Source organism: Ceratina calcarata, unplaced genomic scaffold (genome assembly GCF_001652005.2).
Source record: "Ceratina calcarata isolate Rehan_Ccalc_2016 unplaced genomic scaffold, ASM165200v1 scaffold329.2, whole genome shotgun sequence".
NCBI lineage: Eukaryota > Metazoa > Arthropoda > Insecta > Hymenoptera > Apidae > Ceratina > Ceratina calcarata.
In genome coordinates, this window is record NW_017155624.1 from 673,223 (window position 1) to 685,003 (window position 11,781).

At 44.3% G+C, this 11,781-nt stretch overlaps 1 protein-coding gene across 2 annotated transcripts in view; it reads right to left on the reverse strand.

The window, feature by feature from the left end:
• hth (Meis homeobox homothorax) overlaps positions 1–11,781 on the reverse strand; it is a 427,894-nt gene that overhangs the window by 407,513 nt on the left and 8,600 nt on the right. For both annotated transcript variants that reach the window (XM_026813411.1, XM_026813410.1), the window contains one exon: positions 7,737–7,848. The gene's annotated coding sequence lies outside the window, so the exon portion shown is untranslated. The remainder of the gene's footprint in view (positions 1–7,736; positions 7,849–11,781) is intronic.

Here is an 11,781-nt window from a genome sequence, read left to right on the forward strand (position 1 = left end):
TTTGTCAACATCAATAAAATGCCAAATAATCATATGTAACTCATTAAATATCGAAATTAGAAGATAAATGCACTATTTTTAATGATAGGAAATGCGTTTTTCTAAGGTACATAAACTTTTGGGATTGACTGTATAGCCAATACATCCTTAAGATGCAGGGAACATTCATTATGTTTTTCCATGCGCTTGAACATGTTATATACGATTAAAAGATAAGAAAGAGGGATCGATAGAGGAATCGATAGAGAAATGAAGATATCTGTTTAAGCCTTCAATTTTTAAAACTGACCGGTAAACCGCAGAAATGGATCAAGAGTATAAGGGCGCGATAGTCTCTTTAATCGCGCCGCGAATAATTAGCCGACGACGATTAGGGTGATTAAGGGCGAGGGTCCGGACGCACCGGGACGACGCAATTAGCCGAATCACTTAACGGGCCAGTCGACGAGTGTAAGCCATGACGCCAAGTACACGGATCGTCTGGTGATCCTCTCCATTCAGGAGAGGACAAGATCCTATCCCGCTTCCTGATTTTATTCCATGCTAACGGGTTGAAGCATTATCCTAAAGAGGGTCCAGCACTTCCTTCGACGGAACTGCCTCGTCAAATTAATGAGATCTCGTGGAAATGTGAATATAATTTGCTTTACGTACTCGATTAATTCTGTAATTTCTCGAGGAAGAATACCGCTTCTTTAATTGCAATTATAATGAGAAATCATCAATTAATTATTTCTTTTTCGTTTTAGCTTTGTAACGTGTATAAAATCTTAAACTTTTAATATTATAATGTAATGCGTTTTCAATAAGTTTTTCCATCAGTATTTATCTTATGTTCCTCATATGTGTATCTACATCGTACAAATATGAGAGAGTAACTTTGAAAAAGAGCAACTGAAAAGTATATAATGTATCGATTAGCATATTATACTCTTGTAACAATCCACGAAGATCCTCGGAACGATTTAAATGCAACGAAAGAGCGGTACGAGCACGGGGAACAAGACGAGCCGAAGTCGTAAACAGAATATAATTCCTAATTGTGTACTCGAGAACGCGGTCGTTATCGTCATGAAAAATTGCGATAACGTTATGCCCTCCTAATTTCACGACCGACCATAAACCCACCGTGTCTCGATTCCCCGCTCGATTTCGGCTGATTTACGAAATTATTCTCCTTCAGAAACGTCCGCAGGAATCGGACGGTAATTCCCGCTCGGTTTAATTCTCCCTTTCACGTCCCTCGTCGATATTTACACGAAACGACCAACCCTTTTTTTTCCTCGTCCGATTCGCGCCACAACCGGGTTCCCTCATCTACATCTTAGTAGCCGGTGTAATGTTGGAAGGATTTCAAAGAGGAGGGCGACTCCTCCCAGTTTCCTACTGCAAGACCTGCTTATATTTGTCAGCACGAATTCAGTTGATATTACTAATCGAGCTTCCTGCGCTTTTTTAACGCATTTTCAAAAGATTCTAACTTTTCATAGATTTATCACACTAGTGAAATAATGATCGATACCAAAAGTATTAAAACGTCGAGGAGGAAGTAAGAAACGAGGAATTCCGTGCATGTGTACGGGAGATAGGTTCCCTAAAGTGTTCGCCCACTTGATACCTGCTTTCAGACTGTTTGCCAGCCTTTCCCAATTCCTTTGGTCGTCAGCCCGCCCATCTCGCTCCCACATCGCGTCGCGGAGATTAAACATCGCACTGTAACCGGTAACGGCAGGCGCGGATCGCGTTTTATCAAAAGTGAACTCGAGAACGCCGTGAGTTGACGCGCGTACCTATGCGCGGCGTCGCCTGCCCTGCCCGAGCGTGTACGACTCCGAGCGCAAACAAGCGGTGCCGAGATAGTGGCACGGTAGCAACGTCAAGAGATTAGGATTTGTTTTACAGCGAGCGGTAAAGCTGTCGCGAACTCTGCTGCCGTATTTAAACTCGCGCGCACCGCTTAAGCCGGCGTCGTTGAACGAGGCACCGGAGTTCGAGCCCTGAATCAACGTTTACATCCTGGATAGTATCTTTTCAGATACACCTTCAGCTGCCCTGCCAGATAGCCAGCCCTTTCAAACGCTTGTTTGTTCCATCTGTAACTTTTACTGCGGCTTTATCTCCTGTTAAGATTCTAGATCTCTCACGGAGTAGAAAAGTAGCTACGAAATTTTATTCAATTAACCACAGGACACTGTCTAATGTCTCCTGATATGTCACTGTCAATTTCGACGAAGATAATATTGAAAAATGAAATATGAGAAGAGCCGAGAGTAAAAAGATCTCAACTTCTGTTCATTGCACCGATATCGATAATCCACGTGACTCGAGACGCGTCGGGGACAATATTTAACGTCGCGACTCTGTTTTTCGCGACATTAAACCTGCGACCAACCGATAAAGCGACTTGGCGTAAGAGTGTATCGTCGGACCGGGTCAGACTGAAAATGTTATTCCACAACTGAGAAAACACAATTAAGAAGCAATGAAAATAGACGCGTGGTGCAGGGGGTGCGCCACGTCGACACGTCTGTCGAATGCAAACACAGGCGCGACCGCCTACGCCTCGGTTGCAGATGGTGTACATTGCGACGAGTGTGTCATTTGTAAAAACCAACCGTTTTAACTACATGCATGTGCAGTTCGTTGAAAAAATATCTCTTCCTCAAAAGTTCGGATTAGATGATAGTTGCATCCAAAATGAGAACAGATATTCACACAAATTCCACTCTAGTAAAATGAATAAATGATTTCATTAAATATCTTTCTCTCTCCTAAAGCTAACATTTTTACTCGTCGTCTAAATAAGCCTATTAACAACCGTGGAACGCGAACGAGGTTAACATGTCTCGGGTAACGAATGTTTCACGCGTTATCATTCTCGTTAATTAAAAAACAGAGTCATATGTATAAACGATAGACTGTACCCTTCGGAGACGAGTGCACCGATCCTTTTATCTGACTAGCACGTCCGGTACCATGTTACTCCTCGGTGGTATATCTGATCGCAAGTCAGCGAAGGTCAGCTGGCGTCGAGGTGAAAAAAAAATGGGCGAAAAGGTCAAAGTGGATGTCGTCGCGAGGAAACACCGGGGAACCGAGCGCTGGGTGACAGGTGCGGGCGACACCTGCTCGGATTTTAAGACGCGTCACTCCATCGATCGACGTCGATTGTATAGAGTCAAATATGAATATACGCATTTGTATTTGGAATTGCAAGAAACGTTTGTGAAATCTAATATATACGGTACTTATATTGGATAAAAGAGGCAGAAAACAGTGAAATCCAATTTGCGAAGTTTGCCTAACTATATTCGAATAATATAAAAGTTTATCATTTTCCTCTTCACGATTGAACAAGACACATGCCTGTATAAGAATGAACAACTTCCTAGCTTCGAAGAGATGCAGTATAAATAGTAGACCCATGAACTTCTCTTCGTCAGGTGTATGACTCACTTTTACATGCCGCTGTACTTGAAGGAATCGCGTGCAATGATAAGTCGGAGGTCGCATTGTACGCGTGATGCGTGCTATCTGAATCTCGATCTGGCCTCTGCGACACATTCCGCGCAAGCCGAAACTTGGCGCTCGCTTTAATTAATTTCAGCCAGCGGAATCGATCGAATCGCGTGCTTAATCATTCGAGCCGGCATACGCGTTTCACGCTAAACAGCGACAACGTGATTAACGTTAACCAACGAGAGTACTTATCTCATGAAATCGAATACCTCCGAGTAACGTACGTTCTCGCATCTTTTTGCGATCCCGTCGGTTGACATTACCACGTTGTTTTATCATAAATTATACGCTCTAACCTCGCGTAGCGGAATCATGATCCTGACTGGAGGAACGAGTGTCGGACAAGGTTTCCTACCGAGTTTCGTACAGATCATGCTCGCGCACGCTCGACAATCACGAGATTACGCACGATCGTGTCTGTATATATATTTAAATAAAAGCTAGAGGTATCGCTCTCGAAGCTCCTCCACCCTTGCGCCGAGCCGCGATCCCGACAAAACCCCTTTTTCGGAGATGATATGTGTGAGACGGGACCGCCTCGCGGGATAATTCTGAATTATGTTTGTCCTCATCTCCACCGATTCCACTGAATCGCGCGCTCGGTTCTTTCGGCTTTGTCAGGCGTCGTATCCAAAACTTTCGGGTCACCATTCTTCCAACGTTCTCCGCGTCCCGATCGGTTCGTTCCCGATTCGTCTTCACCGGCGAAGAATACGCCTCGCCGATCTTTGATCCTCCTCCCCGGCGACGGTCAAATATTTTTGGAAATCCGTAACGGAGGTGTTGCATTCGACTCGATCTCAGTTTCTTAAATGATGCACATCGATAGTCCCTTTGATCTCAAGCGTGTCGCTTGATCTCTCAAGTTCAAGGCTAAACACAGAACGTGTGAGATTCTTTCTATAGCTCTAATTCTTAGTATATCGTAAGCATATTCACGTTCCATGACACTTTGAGTGGCTCAATGGCTCATATAGGATCAAATACCGATCCAGATATTCGTGGAATAGGGATTCATCGTAGGAATCTTCGGATGTATCTCTCGATCCCTCCGGTGTGGGATGGTCCCGCGTCTCGTCTCCCTGTGGCGGACAATTATTTAAAGGGGAGGCCAACGAAATCCAACGGCGAAACGAGACGAAACGAGAAGGAACCGTGAGCGCGCGGCGAAGGAACCGAGGAGAAGGACCCGCGAGGCAAAACGAGGAGTTCTCTGACTGGCAGCGAAGAACCTGGCGAGAGCAGTAGGCCGAAGAGAGAAGAGAAAGGGGTAGAGAGAGAGAGACGATGTTTCGAGCCCGTAAGGAGGCTGAGAGCGGGAAAGGAGTGAAAGGAGGGAAAGAACGAGAAAAAAAGGAACACACACCACCACCCGCTGGGTTGAACGAGACGCATGCGTGCGATCCCATGGCGTTCCATGGTTCCGCGTGCCCATACGGCTATCCACCAGGTTCCTCTGCCCCTAGATTTCCTTTCCATCTAGATCTCCTTTTTTCTTCTTCGTCCTCGCGGCTTTCTCCGGCCTTTATCTTCCCGATTTCTCCCCGATTCGTCCCGGCGCGCCGCTTCGGGGAGTTTCTCGAGTTCGCTCGGATCATTTGTGTGGACGGGACGGCTCTCGATATGGAATGGGAGAAAAAGCCGAGGGTGGATGATACCCGGTAACCCCGCTGCACCGTCGCGTCGCGACATCGTTTTTTCATGCCGCCGTTTTTTTAGTCGTTCATTTTTCTTCGGGAACAGGATAAACGCGCGATGCGTAGGACGTAGCGACGGACGGCTTAACCCATCGCGTCCGTCCGATCGCGAACGATGTCTAGATAAAGAAAAAAGGCATTTACATATTCCTCGAATAGTTGGAAACTTGATGCCCCCCGGCCCCTCGGGTCCCTCTCGATATTCAAATCTTTGATGCCATTGTCGCAGGGACCGCGTCGCCGGACGACGTCTCCTTTTTCTAAAACTCCTTCTTATCTCGCCTTCCCTTCCTCTTCGAGGTTTTAAACTCCATCGATTTTTGCAAATCCTGCTTTATACATTTCTCTTCCTCCAATTGTATTTCGCAACGAATGTTCATTTAATCCAGAAGGACGAATTTCTCTGTGAATTATTATAAGCGTCCGTTGAACGTCAACTCTCAAAGGAGTATAATTTCGAGTAAAACATGCGCGAACGATCGATAATCTCGAAAACGTTGTACAACGTTTTAAACAGTAAATGGCAAATATTCTCGGAAATTTATTTCAACAACGCATCTACACTTTGCAACAGAATATTATTTATAGGCGTGGGAGTGCGGGCGAGATAAACTTTCTGGTCTTTCCTATCTGGGACACTATTTTACCTGGCTTTACACGGGACTGAACCGCTCGAGGTTATTCTAATGAATTCAGCTGCCGACTACAATTTTACACGGATTTACATAGATAGATATATTTTTCGTGGAAACGTGCCCTTATTTTAATTACACCACGTAAACGCGGGTACGTTGCATCGACGAACATTTTCATAGTGAAAAGTGAGTGCGTAACAAAATTCATGATTCCAACTCTACTTTCGTATTCCAAATTTATGAGAAGTTTCACAGTAAATGAATTATAGCAGGTTTCAAGCTAGTAAATCTGAAGCATTCCTCATTGAAGATAATTAAAAACAGAACAAGGCAAAAATATATAATTGCAGACCGTTCAGAGGGTCTTCGAACGTCTCGAAATATGGAAATAAACAGCGGATAGATTTCTAATAAGTGAAAGAGCAAAGGGATGTACAAGAAAGCAGAATGACTCACAATTCCCAGCACTCGTTCCACAATAGTGAGGAAAGGAAACTTATCCCTTTCCAACGGTGCTGCGTTTTTCCGCTTGGTACTGGCGCAGCAGCAGGAGATTGTTAGCTGCGATAATTTACGACATTGCAATGGCCGTGACAAATTGTGTATGCAAACATTGTAACAAGGCAGGACCCGATAAAAACGATGCAGCCGCTCTACTGGTAAACGCAATAAAACTGAACTACACCGTTTTGGCTCTCTTTCACGTTGCACAATGTCTCAAAGTGCAGCCGTGTCCTCCAAGTCGGAGACATGGTCTCATCCCGACCGAATGCCTTCGACCAGTCATAAACCCTGACGAGATGCAATCCTAAATGTCAGAAACCCCAGACTCCTCTCTGTCAACGTGACCGTAAACATCGGTATCTCGCTTCTTTTTTTGTTTACCAAACCTCCGACACTAGCCTAAAGGTAATTGCCTTTTGCCAGTTTGATACTTTCCCCAAAGTGCCTGTTTTCCCGTTCGTCGTCCGTGACAAATTTTACATCTACTTGAGTCTTACACATACATATAATGTTTGCGAATCTTTTGAATGAAATAAGAAAAATAAAACTTGTGTTACAATCATTGCGCGTGCGTGTGAGCATTAGGAATGCGAAGATTCGGTATAATGTACGCACAGGTAGATCAGTCAGTAAGAATCAGAGATAGATAGAGTGTGGTAGTTAAGAGTCACGGCGAGATATAGCGAGCGAGAGAATAATCAGATCAATCCTTGGAACGTTAGCCTTAAACCTTAATTAGTGTACTAATAATTATTATAATAAACTCATATTATTAACGCCCTCAACAACCAGCTAATGGAAACGATAACGGTACCGTGTGAAATTAGCCGGCCCCGGGAAATAAAAACAATTATCGGGCCGAGGCTATCTCCGCGACTGCCTCCGAAACGCGTGGTCCGAATTATTTATGAACTCCGCGTCGCGTCGTTTTGTTCCGCTTTATTATCCCCCTTCCGTTGGACGGAGCAGGAACGAGCTCCGAGCAGGAGTGAAAAAAGCTACGGAAGAGAGAAGAGAGGGTGGGCAGAAAGGAGTATCGGTGTCCCGACATCGGGACTAATTATTATCTTGTCCCCGCAGGTACACCTGTAGCTCCGAGACATGAGAAATCGCGCCACCGTTCCTCGTCGAACATAGTCACGGCACGTTCTTTTCCTCCGCTCTCTTCCACGCTTCTTCCCATTCCCTCTATTTCGAGGTGATATACAACCGTCACCCCTTTTATGAATCGACGCCACGAAGTCGTCGCCTCGCCAAGTCGTTCGAAACCGTTTCGCGTCAACTTCTCTTTCGCTACGCTGTCGCGCGTTATAGAGAACGCCCGGTTCGTGTATTTACGGACCGTGTATACCGACCTGCTAAGTGCATAATGCCTGCTTACCTTCCATTACGACGAAAGCTCTAGCAGCCACGACTTCCGAAGTCTCTATTAAGGGACCACAGCATCCATAAATTTCGCCATGGTGTCGAGGATGGACTCTTGCTCTCTTTGGCTGTGGGCAAGAGTACGGTTCGATGTTAGGATAGCAAAACAAAGAAATGGGAACATATTACATTATTATATTATTTTCCATAGACGTTGTTAATGTAAATAATAATCCCTATTGTGAAAACATTACTGTCTAATGCAACCATAATACAATAATTAAAATACTACATAAAGAACGTCGAATTACAAACAGGTAATTCTCCTTTATCTTTAATACGAAACCACGACTTATTCAGAATCTCGCAATGACTCGAAAACTACCGCGATAGAGTGAATTTTAATTAAACCACTCTATTAACCTCCATTATTTTCGCATAATCGATGCCTATCCACTCGCATACTTCAAACACTCTGCTCCGAATTTATGCAAATTGTGTATCAAAGATAGAGGTGTGTCGGTCGGTGATTGGCGTCAAAGGAATCAAACGAGCGAGGCAGAGAAGGAGAAAAGAGACCGGATTCAGTCCGGGACTTCTACATATTCATGCGGGATTAAAGTCGGTCCCTGAGAGAGGAGGAGTAAAACGTAAGGGAGAGAAGGAGGGTGCAGGGGAGCTACGTCCGTGGATCCACCGATTATTCATGACACCGGAGCACTGAGAAACCTGGTTTGTTTGAACGGTAGAGGGAAACTCGCGCGCCACGCTGTTCGCCGATTCTGTTGTTTGCTCTTTCGCCTTCCGCAGATAAGGTACCGTTTCCGGTACCCGCTGCTCGGATTACCAGGTTGGGAAAAAAATGGAACAAGGGTCGCGAGACTAATCAATTCTGAGAGGAAATCCTGCCCCCTCGATCATACGTACCGCTCCACGTTTCTCCTCACGCAATTATAATGCAATTCAATAGATCGAGTCCTATTTAGAATTCAATTTGAGTCTTATGATCAACAGTACGACTAATTTTACTTTAATATAAGCAATTCCCGATGGGTTTTACAAGTCGACACTAAACTGAACTACCGTTGTCGACCTGCACATCGACTTCTCGACGAGCGTGACTCGCAGCTGATGAACTAGATACAAGAAGCGACGTCCCTGTCTCGTATTTCTCACGCGTGTTACTCCCAGCTATCGTATGATTAATTGCCTCCGAATATTCGAGGGGTCACGCGGCCACAGGCTGGAGTCGTTCTCCCCCTCGCCCCTGATCGCAACTCGTACCAAGGGTTGCTTACTCTCCGCCTTTTTCTCTTCCGTCCTGTCCGCTTTTTTTTTCTTTTAAATACAACAAACCCCTCTGTCCTCCGGTACGGAAGACTTTCAATTCGGTCCATATTTCACGCGCATGGTATTTTTAAACAGAAGCTACGATGAGTAATGGCGAAAGCGGTCTTCTTCCCGACCCTCCCAAATCCGAGGGCTCCCCATATAGCAACGCCTAGAAAGTAACAATTTTCTCCAGGCCTCTGTATCGAGTTTTTAATGAAAATCGTATTCAGGTTGAAAACGTTTAACAATCTACAAAAAATGCATTGTGTGAAGATCTAATTTTTGAAATTATACACAAATGAAGATAACATCAATCTCGAAAGTTTTTTTGTAGATGGAAAGAAATTCCTTAGATGAAAATCCAATGAACACTTCGAAAACTCAGCAATTAGGCCACTTTCCTTCTCCCGGTGTACCTAAACGAGATCGATGGTCAGATTTCGCTAGGCAATTCGACTTAGGATTGCAATTCGGGTCACGACTTGGATTATAGCGCGCTTCACGGCCAAGTAACGTCGCGACCCATTATAAATGCGCAATTTATCCCTTATTGCAAATCTACCTGAGATTTTACCTGGCCAAGGTCTGGGATAAAGTCGACGAGTTTCCTATCTCTATCTATCCTATCTATTATAACCTATTTCCTATCTTTCCTATCTCGGATCTAGGCGTTTTACTTGTCGTCCACAGACGTTAAGCTCTCCTGCTTCCTACGTATTAACATCTCTCATTCTATAGTTTGCGATTATTAAAAAAGGCTACTACACAAAAAGTAGTAATGGACACTGCTAAGTTAAATAAACCTTTCTTATAAAATGGGGTTGTACAATAGGGTTTAAATCCACTAAAATTTGTGTCAAGTGGTATGATCAATAATCTATTTATAATCCAGATAGAAAACCAATGGACGATGTGACTCTACCCAAACAAAATTAGTAAAAGAATATTAATTTCTATTATAGAAGTATTACATGACTGAATTTAATTTCTAAATTCATTTCACTATTTCTTTTCCTATTAAATATTCTACTTCTTTAATTATATATCGGCCTCGTTATATCCAGCTATCACAACCGATAGTCCGCTGAATTACATATGGAAATTGCTGATATTCCGATATCCGGCGGCGAGCTACGGTTATTTACGCGCGTGGAGCCGATTGCTGCATTCATTTTTCGCCGTGACTGGTCGAATATAATTTGTCGATCTTTCTCTCTCGGAAAGGGAGAGGCCAGGTACCCAATTCCTGACGCCGCGCCGTATGGAACTCGAGGAATTCCTAGACACCGCGACGACGTGTTTCCAACAGGTGTGCCCGTTCGTCGGCCCGTGGAATTATGAACTCCCGGTCCGGAGTAATCGGTAATTATAGGTTTCCCACCGGACTGGGCCCGAAACGAGGATCGTTCCGGTTTATCTCATTATACGAGCCGTTTCTAGATTTTCGTTTCTCGGATTCCATCGGCCGCCCGGTCGCAAAAGCTCATAATCGTTTCGAATCGTGGTTTTATTTCGATCTCGATCGCAGACGGCAACGAACGTGGGCTGAAATGTTTTTTTAACGCATCGCCCGATCGGACCACTGTTAAAGAAGTAGCCAGCGAAAACGGATGAATTTTTTAAAAGACAATTTTCACTGAATATGCTGTACGATCACCATATTAATGAGAGGATATTCCAATGACGTTGCGTCATAGTATTTTATATTCCGCGCGATTCTGAGTGTCCGTAAAAATTCAGAAACGCGATAGCTTGATTTTTATTGGAACGTATATCGTGGAAATTGGACAGTGAATGCCATTTAATGGCGAATTAATACATCACGACGTGGCGAATATTATACAATTCGTTTTCTGAATTTCTCCTGTATATGTTTTTTTTTTTAAAGCCTTTTCAAGTATTTTCTGAATATAGTATGTAACGATTCACGGTTTCTTCACTGGTTTCGACATTTCAATAATACACGTTATACAATTTTTCTAACACGATTCTCCTCAAAATCGATCTGTATTTTCTCACGGAGAAACTAAAAATCCGTCATATGGGACGCGCGTGGCGGTAGAAATTCCACGAGGAGTCACAAGAGAAAGGGACGAGATGCGGCGATAGATCGCGTCGGAAGATCGCGTTGTGCCGGTTCGAGGCGGGCGCACGACTTCATAAAAGGATACAATGCGACCGGCCAGGAGGAAAAAGCAAAGGAAAGAGGAGAGGAGGAAGAAGAAAAGAAACAAAAATGTTGCGGGAACAGAAAGGAAAGATGGAAGGGTCAGAAGAGAAAGCAGCGGCATCGGAGGATCACCCGCAGGGACGAATAATGCCCGGCAAAATGTGGTGGGCCACCCTTTGCCACGCTGTTTAAAACCGCGCGAGACCCATCGACCGAGCCGGCTCCGGGTGGTTCAAGGGGCGGGGAACGGTCAAGACTTCAGTTTAAGTGCCCAGAGGTAACCCGCAGCCGTCAAATGTGGGCGGACGTTTCACCTGCTGTCAGGGTGAAGCCACCCCGGCAGTCCTCGCTTCAGTTCCAGCACTCTAAGTATCAGTCGCCATCGACAAAAGATGTAGTAAACATTATGCTGATTCCAAGAGTTTTGCCCAAGGGAAATGGATGAGAAAGAAATTAGCATATTCGACAGAGACAATTGATCTTTTTGACGATTTCATTACTGGATTAGAATCTTATAGTGAATATAATCATTAACTTACAAGAAAATAAATACTAATAC